The 8,977-nt window shown below is 51.5% G+C and overlaps 1 protein-coding gene across 17 annotated transcripts in view; it reads left to right on the plus strand.

The window, feature by feature from the left end:
• Positions 1 to 6,215, plus strand: part of LOC308221521 (uncharacterized protein) — a 24,250-nt gene extending 18,035 nt beyond the window's left edge. For 10 of the 17 annotated variants that reach the window (XR_013956898.1, XR_013956899.1, XR_013956900.1 and 7 more), the window contains 4 exons: positions 137 to 477; positions 601 to 721; positions 1,538 to 1,673; positions 2,367 to 6,215. The gene's annotated coding sequence lies outside the window, so the exon portion shown is untranslated. The remainder of the gene's footprint in view (positions 1 to 136; positions 478 to 600; positions 722 to 1,537; positions 1,674 to 2,366) is intronic. The other 7 variants (XR_013956906.1, XR_013956902.1, XR_013956903.1 and 4 more) reach the window with 7 other exon arrangements.
• Positions 6,216 to 8,977: the final 2,762 nt, after the last annotated feature.

Genomic DNA, 8,977 nt, shown 5'->3' on the forward strand with positions numbered 1-8,977 from the left:
CACCTCACAAGCGTTACATTGGTTGTCCTTTATTAACAGGCTCTGCCTATGAAATTAATGAATGTGATTAAGGAATTTAATGTTCAGTGATGGATTTCTTGACTTGAAAATCGTGGCTTTCTCTCTTTCCCTTCAGGACTTGCCGATGCACAAGGCCCTCTTCTGGGTAGCCATGGCAGTGCTGCAGCTGGATGAAGTAAACCTGTACTCAGCAGGTACAGACCTGCTTGAGCAGAATCTGCACACCCTGGACAGCCTTCGAATATTCAACGGCAAGGTGAGCTGTTAGCGACCAGCTCTGACTGACACTGGGTTTGTGTGAGCACTTACATCTGTTGATACAGGAAAAAACCACAACTCTCGTCCTGCTGGACACTGGGGAAGCAATTTGCATTAGGAATTGTTCCACTTGGGTACTACCAAGAGTAAAACTGCGATGTACGTAACTGCGTTCTGAACTGGAACAGAAATGTACAGGTGTGTTGTGTTCAAAGGTGTGCTTGGTATTTCAGTGTAAGCTCTTAAAATTACTCTGTCACTTGTCAAAAGAACACCTTGAGCTATCATGAGCAGCTCTTGGGTTTTCTTTTTCCTGGTCAGAGCCCGGAAGAGGTGTTCATGGAGATCAGGAGACCCCTCGAGTGGCACTGCAAGCAGATGGACCATTTTGTTGGGTTGAATTTCAACTTCAACTTTGCAGTAGCGGGATACCTCCTGAAGGGTAAGAACACATCTTGCATCTTCTGTTAGAGTTGTGCTTCCTTACCCTTCGTGTGAAGTGTCCTGAGAACTTGCTAATGAACATACTAATGCTTCGTAAATATGCCTTGACCATTAAATACAGTATTCGGTTTTTAACCCCACTTGTTAGGGTACAGGCACCCTTCTCCTACCACTGTAGCAAGAACTGTGAGGGTTTTACACACACTACTAGCTCTGGTTAACAAGCACAGGAACTGTGACAAGTTTGAGGTGAACACCCAGTGCGTGGCTTACCTGGCAGGTAAAAGCAGACAAACCAGCGTTGTTCTCAGTTTGTGCTGACTGAAAACGAATGGATTCTTGTGGGAATTCTTATGGGTTTAGGTTGATAAAATTGTACCAGCGTGAAGGACACTTGTAACTGGGGGTGGACGAGGGGCTGGGCCAGGCTGGGGTGCATCAGAGACAGCGTTTGGGGGGCTGAAGGCTTTGCCCACAGGGGAGCTGCTGTGCAGCAATGGAAATGCTTCGGGGAGGCTGAAGGTTTCTTGATTTAAGCCTTGCAGTGTGTGCCTTACAGTGTGCCAGTTCCTAGTGATCTACAAACAGAAACTGTGACCATGTGAGGGCAAGTGTTTAAGTCATGTAATTGTGACTGGATGGGGATTAGCATTCTTTTTAAATGGCCTGCTTTGAATCAGAACAAAGACGACCACTGGGACATAACCACTCCGCACTGCAATGCACACAGGAGGAGTTGGAAGTGGGTGGAATGTTGCTTACCTTCAGCGTTGCCTCTCTGCAAAACTTACATTGACTCTCTTTGGCTTTTTAGCTTTGCTGCCAGTGTCTGAGGAAGTTTGAAGTCGCTGCAGCCTAAAGCACAGGAAGTCTCTCTTGTTGACAGACGTTTCAATGGAGAATGTTCCCATGGATACCTACCCCATCCATCCCAGTGACACTAGCTATAGGTTGGTTGTCTAACTTTTAGATATTTCACATACATTTCAATGTCTGTTTCCTTTAATAAATTATCAGAAGGTAACCTGTGTTCTATTAAAAAGTCAGTCACAGAAATCTGGGTATCAAAATTCATAGAGATTTAATTCTGAGGTCTGCAAAGCTATTGCAGAGCTGAACTGCTTTGGAGGTTGTTCAACTCTTTGCTAACATCTTTCCACAAGACCTAATTTCATCTCGTTTATATTTTAGAGGGAAGTTTTACTTGTCCTTTTATAAGTAGTCACTTTATCCTTGTCATGAAAATCTCAACGCCTGAGAGCCTGTCTATATGCAGCACAGATACAAGCTGAGAAACCCACCTCAAAGTGATGGGGAGAGCCAGTTTCTCTCAATGGGGAGCCCTTTACTCAGTGTCTGTCTTCTCAGCATCCAGTTTTGTCTTGCCTTGTAGGCTGATCCGCTTGTGTTCTTTTCACTGCTTTATTGTTTATCTTTTCAGCATTACATCCATATCAGATTGTTAGCCTTCACCAGTCAGTTTTGCAAGCAAAGTAATGACTATCTCTTTCTATGTGTTTTGGGGAGATTGACCTGTTAGGAGAGACGGGTTTAATACAGGATAGTTTGGCTATTTGAACAATTTATGCCTCAATATGCATAGTTCTAAAGATCTTCTGAATTGAATTTCTCTGCACTTTCAGGACACTAAAAGAAAACCAGCCCTGGTCATCACCAAAGGAAAGGTGCCTCCATCACTCGCTGCCCCAGTCCCCAGCCCTGGGGGGTGGAGGGGAATCTGAGATGCCGTTCCTTGCCCCCTCTGGATGCACTGGATGCATTGGCTCCTGCGAATGAAAAAGGACCACGATGCTGTCTGTCTTCTTCCTCTTCCTTCCAGTGGGAAGGTTGGTTTTCTTGCTAATAATTGACCTGCCTTTTGAAATTCCGTCTGACCACACCAGGCATTCGATATGCCCTGAGCCTTGATCAGATCTATTTTGATGTATGTCTGGATTGGCTCTTGCAAAAGCATTTGTCCCTTGCTTAGCATGTTGAAATAGGGCTGGTTAGGCTTATGTCTGTAGTTACCTTGAAGAAAAATCAGCTTTTTTTTCCCCTCAGCATTTGTTAGAGAGAATCTGAACTCCGAAAACCTTTGGGCTTGGAATAAACGATTGAATCAACTCCAAAAGAAATATGTGCCTGGGGGTAGGTAATTTATTTCTGGCTTTTGGAAGGCAAAAGCTTTTGGATATTTGCTTACTTGACAAATTTGTCAAGAACCCCCCATTAAATCCTCCCAAAGAAGAACTGGCCCTTCCCTCTCCTCTTTCAGTCAAATTGACAGTGTCTGATGAAGAGGAGAAGGGTTTTTCTGTGCCTTGGACACATACTCTTTATTAAAGCAGGCAGCCAAGTCTGAGCCCAGAAGACAGATTAAAACTAAAGGAGTTCCTGCAGGGTTTTATTCATGTGGCTAGGACAGAAAAGAGCCAATAATAAATTGCTTTATGGGTTGTCTGATCTGGGTTCTCTGTGCTCTCCTTAGCTGGCAAGATGTCATTTTGGGCAGCAAGAATTCCTTGGTGCCTACTGATTATTCCTTTTTGTTGCTTACAGTTGTCTTGGCTATGTCCTGGCAGCTGGCATGGCAGGTCTGTCGTGACTGGCAGTGGGCCTTCAGGGTGAGTTCCTCACTGTCACTCGGGCGGCTGTGCCATTCACTGTAAAATCAGACCCATCCCTGGGCTTGGGATTACTTATGTTCGTCATGCCAAAGGTGAACAGTGGAAGGACCTTCTACTGCCTGACTGGTCATGAACTTGGTGTTTTAGAGGACTTGATCATGAGTTTGGTGTTTTCCCTTGTTCCTGCAGGACAAGGGAAAGATTTTAGCCTAGTTCTTGCAGAATGGAAGAGGCACAGGTTAAACTGTAGAGCAGCCAGGGCAGGCGCTGATGTGCTTCTTACCTGAGGAGACACTTGGATGCATCAAGACCTCCTGAAATAGAGGAATGTGAAGGTATCTTCTGTTCTTGTCACGTCATCATGATGTTTCTCCACAGAGAACACCAAGTGCTTTGGAAGTACCCTGTCAGATCCTCCCAAGTTCTCTATAAAATTAACTAGCATGTACACGATGAGGGGGGAAGAATGTTTGCTGGAATAGGAGTCTGAAGTTACGCAGGTAACGCTGATGTCTGCATGACTTGCATGATTCTTGCATTTGTAGCTGGAATATTACAGTTCACTTTTCTTTCTTCACATGTTTTACTCCAGAATCAGAGGGAGCGGTCGTGTATCTGTATGATGCAGAGGGAGGATCTAATAGGTCTTTTTTCCTCTGAAGTCACCATACATCACCAAAGCCACTCTTCTTTACAAAAATGACCTACAAACCGCAAGTTACATTCATTTCTGAGCATGGCTGCATTCTCCAATCCGTAATTCTAATGCTGAATTTGAAGTTCTGTAGACTTTTCACTCCACGGGTACCCTTGCTCTAACCAGCCTTGCTTGTGTCTACAGATAACTCCTTGCCTGGGAGGTCTGGCACCGGTTCTTCTGCTTCTGCTGGTCCCTCACAGGACCCAGAGAAGGACAGCAGCACACAGAGCACTGAGCATCTCTGGCACAATACAAGCAGCAGCTGAGAAGCCAGGAGTACACAGAACTGCCAGGACTACTTGGTGTCACGATGTCATCTCACTTGCCAAGAAGTAAGTGATTTTAGCAGCCAGGGTGCCCTCCCCTGAAGAATGACCATTCCCTTTTTGGGAATATGGTCATCACATCCCACCCAGCTCCTTTGTGTCGCATGTTGTGTACAAGTTGCTTGAAACACCATAAACGCTTTTACAGGAATGCTACACAGGAGATCAAAAACTTCTTTGTGTCTGTTATTCTCCTCTTTTGAGGGGGAAGGAGGCAGAGTTACGATGGGAGGGTGCTCCTGTTGAAATCCAGCTTTATTTTCTACTAAGTAACAGTAACTAACTAAGTACAGTTTTGAAAAAGGAGAACTTTTGTCTGCTAACTCGCTGTGCAGACTGAGAGTTGGGTTTTAGACTCGGGCAGAGTTAAGGAGTGCTTCAGCTGCTGCATCTGAACAGTTCGGAAAACCCAGATGTTACTCTCATTTGTATCGGTTACACAGACAAAACCATCTTGGGGCATTTAGACTTGCCCAGAGAACGCTTCCATTTAGCTACTCATCTGCTACCTTTTTTGCCCACTCTCAGCTGTCGTAGTTCTCCTATCCAAAATTTCACAGCAATTGTTTTAGCAAAAGCTGGCAATGAAATCTGCAGGTAACAGGAGTGGAATTTAACATGAAATCAGTGGGTGGTAGTCTTCACACTAATTAGGATTTCCCTGTTCATAGATAAAGCCTCATCAAAGTTCATATCTTCAAGGGAGTGCATTTTGATTATAAGAAGTCTAAATGAGGTAGGCTGCCCTATTCGTCACACCCTGCTACTTCTAGTATCTCTCATTTCCTTCTTTGCCTCTCAGCTGGAGTTTTGTCTGGTCCTCACTGGGTCTGACTGCCATGGCCTTTGTTACTGGAGCTGTGGGAATGTGGGTACCGCTGTTTGTTTACAGGGCTCAGCTTGTCCAGGGCACTGTGTCACCGTGCCTCCAAGAGACATGCAATTCATCTAACAGGTGAGGTGCACACGGCTGTGGAAACACCCTTGGGAACACTGCACAGGGCTGAATGCCAGTTTGTTTAAAGACAGAAGGTAGGATGTGACTGTGAACGCTTCTTGTGAAGGCAGTTGGGTGTGAATGTTGTACTACCTTGCTTCCCGGGATGCTGAGGCCAAGTGGCCTTTTGCACCACCAAGGGCAAAACTTAAAAATAACAATTAAATAATAATATATATAACAATTAAATAATAACACTTAAAATAAACAGCCTGTGTTCACATCTGTCTTCCCTGTGTTTGATTCCTGGGCCAGGGCACAGGGTGTAGTTTTCCAGCACCCTCTGCTTGTGGGTACTTGCTTCCCTTGTTCAAACTCAGCTGCGTGGTTGAACAACAGTTATTATTATTATTACTGTTTCTTCTTCTTATTTCACTAGTTTTCCTCCACTTTGCCTCTCCTTTGAGCAGTTGCAATTTGAGGGCAAGACTGCACAAACGTGGTGCAAAAGACAGTGGAGAGACAGAAACTCTGCTCTGGATCACCCCAACAGTAATACTAAAAGCGTGGTACCCCCAGAGCTGTTTGGATTCTGCTCTGTCTATGGCCAAATAGCTGCTTCTTACACAGAGCCACCAACCACTTGGGTCACGCAGGCTAATTTGGGGTGGCACAGGGCTGTCAGTAGGAGGCGGGTGGAACGGCGGGGCCGGTGGAGCAGGGCCGCGAGCTCTAGAAGGCGGCGGCTGCCGAGGTAACGCCGCGCGGCTCCCGCAGCGCGCTCCGGGCCGGTGGCCGTTGCTGCAGAGCGATCGAGAGCGATGGCGCTGCCGGGCCCGTGGCGCTGCCCTTGTTGCTGGCCGTCGGCGCTGGCAGTGGCGCTGTCGGTGGCGGTCGCCTGCCTGCTGCAGGGATTGCTGCTTGCAGCGGCGCTGAGTGCGGGGGGTGCCTGCTGTGCGCTGCGGTCCCGCTCGCCCGCCAGGCGCCCTCCGGCCCGGCGCTCTCCAGCGCGATTCCTGCTCCCCCAGCGCCCTCCCCGACTGCGGCTGCCCTCGTACAGGCCCAGGCGCAGCCTGATCGCCCGCTTCCCAGCCACTCGGGACCAGGTTGCTTGGCGCCTGACGAGGAAAAGGGCCAGTAACGGCGGACCGGCCACTGTGATCGGCCGAGGTCTGAGCACCCCTCCCCGCGGCAACTGCCTCGGGTGAGCACGGGAGTAGGATGTGGGTGGGATAAGGACACGGGTGGCCCTGGTAAACAGGTGGGATAAGGACACGGGTGGCAGTAGGACACTCCTTCTCAGGGACATGGGTGGCACAGGGACACAGGTTGTCAGGGATGAGGGTAGCAGAGGGACACGGGTGGAATACAGGCACAGGTGGCAGGGAGACGCAGGTTGTCAGGGATGAGGGTGGCAGAGGGACACGGGTGGAATACAGGCGCAGGTGGCAGGGAGACGCAGGTTGTCAGGGATGAGGGTGGCAGAGGGACGTGGGTGGGATACGGAGACAGCTGGCACAGGGACATAGGTTGTCAGGGATGCAGGCGTCAGAGGGCACGGTTGGGTGCAGACGTGGATGGCACTGTGATGGCGGTGCCAGGCCCATATCGCTTCCCTTGGTGCTGGCCTGCGTGGTGCTGCAGGGATGGCTGTTGGGCACAGGGGGTCCTGGGGTGTGATGAGATCCTGCCAGCCTGCATCGCTCCTGTCTTATGTCGCCCGTACGGCAAAACGGCCTCTACAGTGGCGTGACTGCAGGCGCCGTCCATGCTGAGGGCACCCGTCCCGCCGCTGCTGACTCGGGTGAGCTTGGGGGGAGGATGGGATCGGATCTTCCTGCCACTAACAGCGGCTCCAACTGTTGTCTGCCAGCAGAGCCCCGCCGCAGTCCGTGCGCCAGCAGGACCCGCTGCCGCAGGACCGGAGCCCTGAGACCGTTCCCCCACCGGTACGCTGGGACAGATGATGAGAGAAAATCTCTTTGCTGTGCTGGCACCTTTTCAGCTGGAGGCAGCAGCGCGTGTGGGAGCCCTGTGTTCCCACTTTGACACAGGTCTCCTCAGCAGCTGCTGAGCTGTAGTAAAACACTGCTCACATCTTGGGCTGGGCTTGCAGATGTGCGAGTGGGACGTAGTCGTGGCTGATGGAGCTCTGCAGCTGTGCAGTGAAAGGTTTTATCCCGGGTGGGTCAGTAGGGAAGGGTTTACTCTGGCTGGGCCAGCAGCGTCCTCCCTCCCTCCCTCCCTCCCTCCCCATTGCCTCGGCCAGTAAAGAGCCTGGAGGCTGCTTGCTCCCAGAGCGGATTCAGGTTGAGGTGCTCAGACTTTGCCCTCCACAGACACCGCAGAGGTAAGTTGAGCAGTGTTGAAGCAAGAGAGGCTGTGGGCTCAGTAGCCAGCACCTGGGAGATGGGATTTACTCTGTGATGAGCAGGAGAAAGGGAGGCTGTGCTCCCCTGAACCAAATGAGTTACTCCTGGTCTCTTTCCACATGCCAATAGAAGAGGATGTGCGTGAGGGAGTCCCCGCAGTCTGGCCCAGGATCCTGCTGCGAGGTGCCACTTTGGACACGAAGGTAACGTACTGCTCATCCAGCCGGTGCCTGCTTGTCAGTGCCGGCCAGGAAGAGAGCAGTCGCTTTCCCAGCTGAGCCGGTGCCCAAGGCCTGCTCTCCACCGGAGCTGGGACATTCCAGGCCCGTGAGACATGGCTGCTGGGTCACCCAGTGGTGGGGAAGCTCCCTTGTTGTGTCCATCAGCATCCCTGCTGCCTTGTGCCCCTGCGGCGCTGGCGGCAGCGCTGACCTGCACCATCCCTGCCCTGCCCGCAGGCCGGGTTGGAGCTCGAAGGGCTCAGACTGCTGCAGCGGTGGCGTTGCCCTGTGGCACTGGCATGTCCTGTCCCAGCCTGGGGCTGACCCTAACTGGCTCTCTCCCACTTGCACAGGGAATGGGAATTGTTGCGACCGGAAGACCGTGCTCCAGGAAGAGCCAACAAGGCCGTGCAGACCGAGGAAGGTGAGTGTAGGTGGGGCCCAGCTCTGTGCCGGGCTTGGATGGGCCCCTGGCTTGGGCCTGCTCACATTCCAGGCGGAACTCATGGCAACACTTCCTCAGCCGAAAGGGAGAGGAAACCCCGTGTGCCCATCGCGGAGAGGGTCCCGTGGCACAGTGCGAGATGTGGGCCCGTGTGGCAGTTTGTGTGGTTTGTGGTTCGGGTGGGCAGCGTGCAAGGAGCGTCTGTGGAGGTGGGAAGGGGCCGCCGGCCCGTGGAGCCCCAGCAGGCTCTTGTGAGAGCTTCCCCACGGATCTCTTGTGGCCAGCGTGGCAGCGCTCCCAACAGCTCTTGGGACCTAAGGCTGGTAAGGGCAGACTGGGAATGCGAAGGGCACGGCAAGGAGGAGAAAGCCACGGCCTGGGCTGGCAGGGTGCAGCGCAGGCCGAGGAAGCTCCTGGGCCAGTGCTGCCTGGTCCTCGGGTCTGATGCTCTTCGAGACTTGTGAAGACTCGGGACGGAGTCCTCGTGTCCCGCAGTCCCCAGGGTGGTTGATGGGCGAGGTTGCCCAGGGCCGGAGCTGTGAGCTGTTCAAGCTGGGAGGCTCTGCTAAGGGGTAGTCCCGTGCGGCAAGTTGCGGGTCCTGATTTCTTGCTCCCTCCCAGCA

The sequence above is a fragment of the Psittacula echo genome (genome assembly GCF_963264785.1).
Source record: "Psittacula echo genome assembly, chromosome: 1".
Classification (NCBI taxonomy): Eukaryota; Metazoa; Chordata; class Aves; order Psittaciformes; family Psittacidae; genus Psittacula; species Psittacula echo.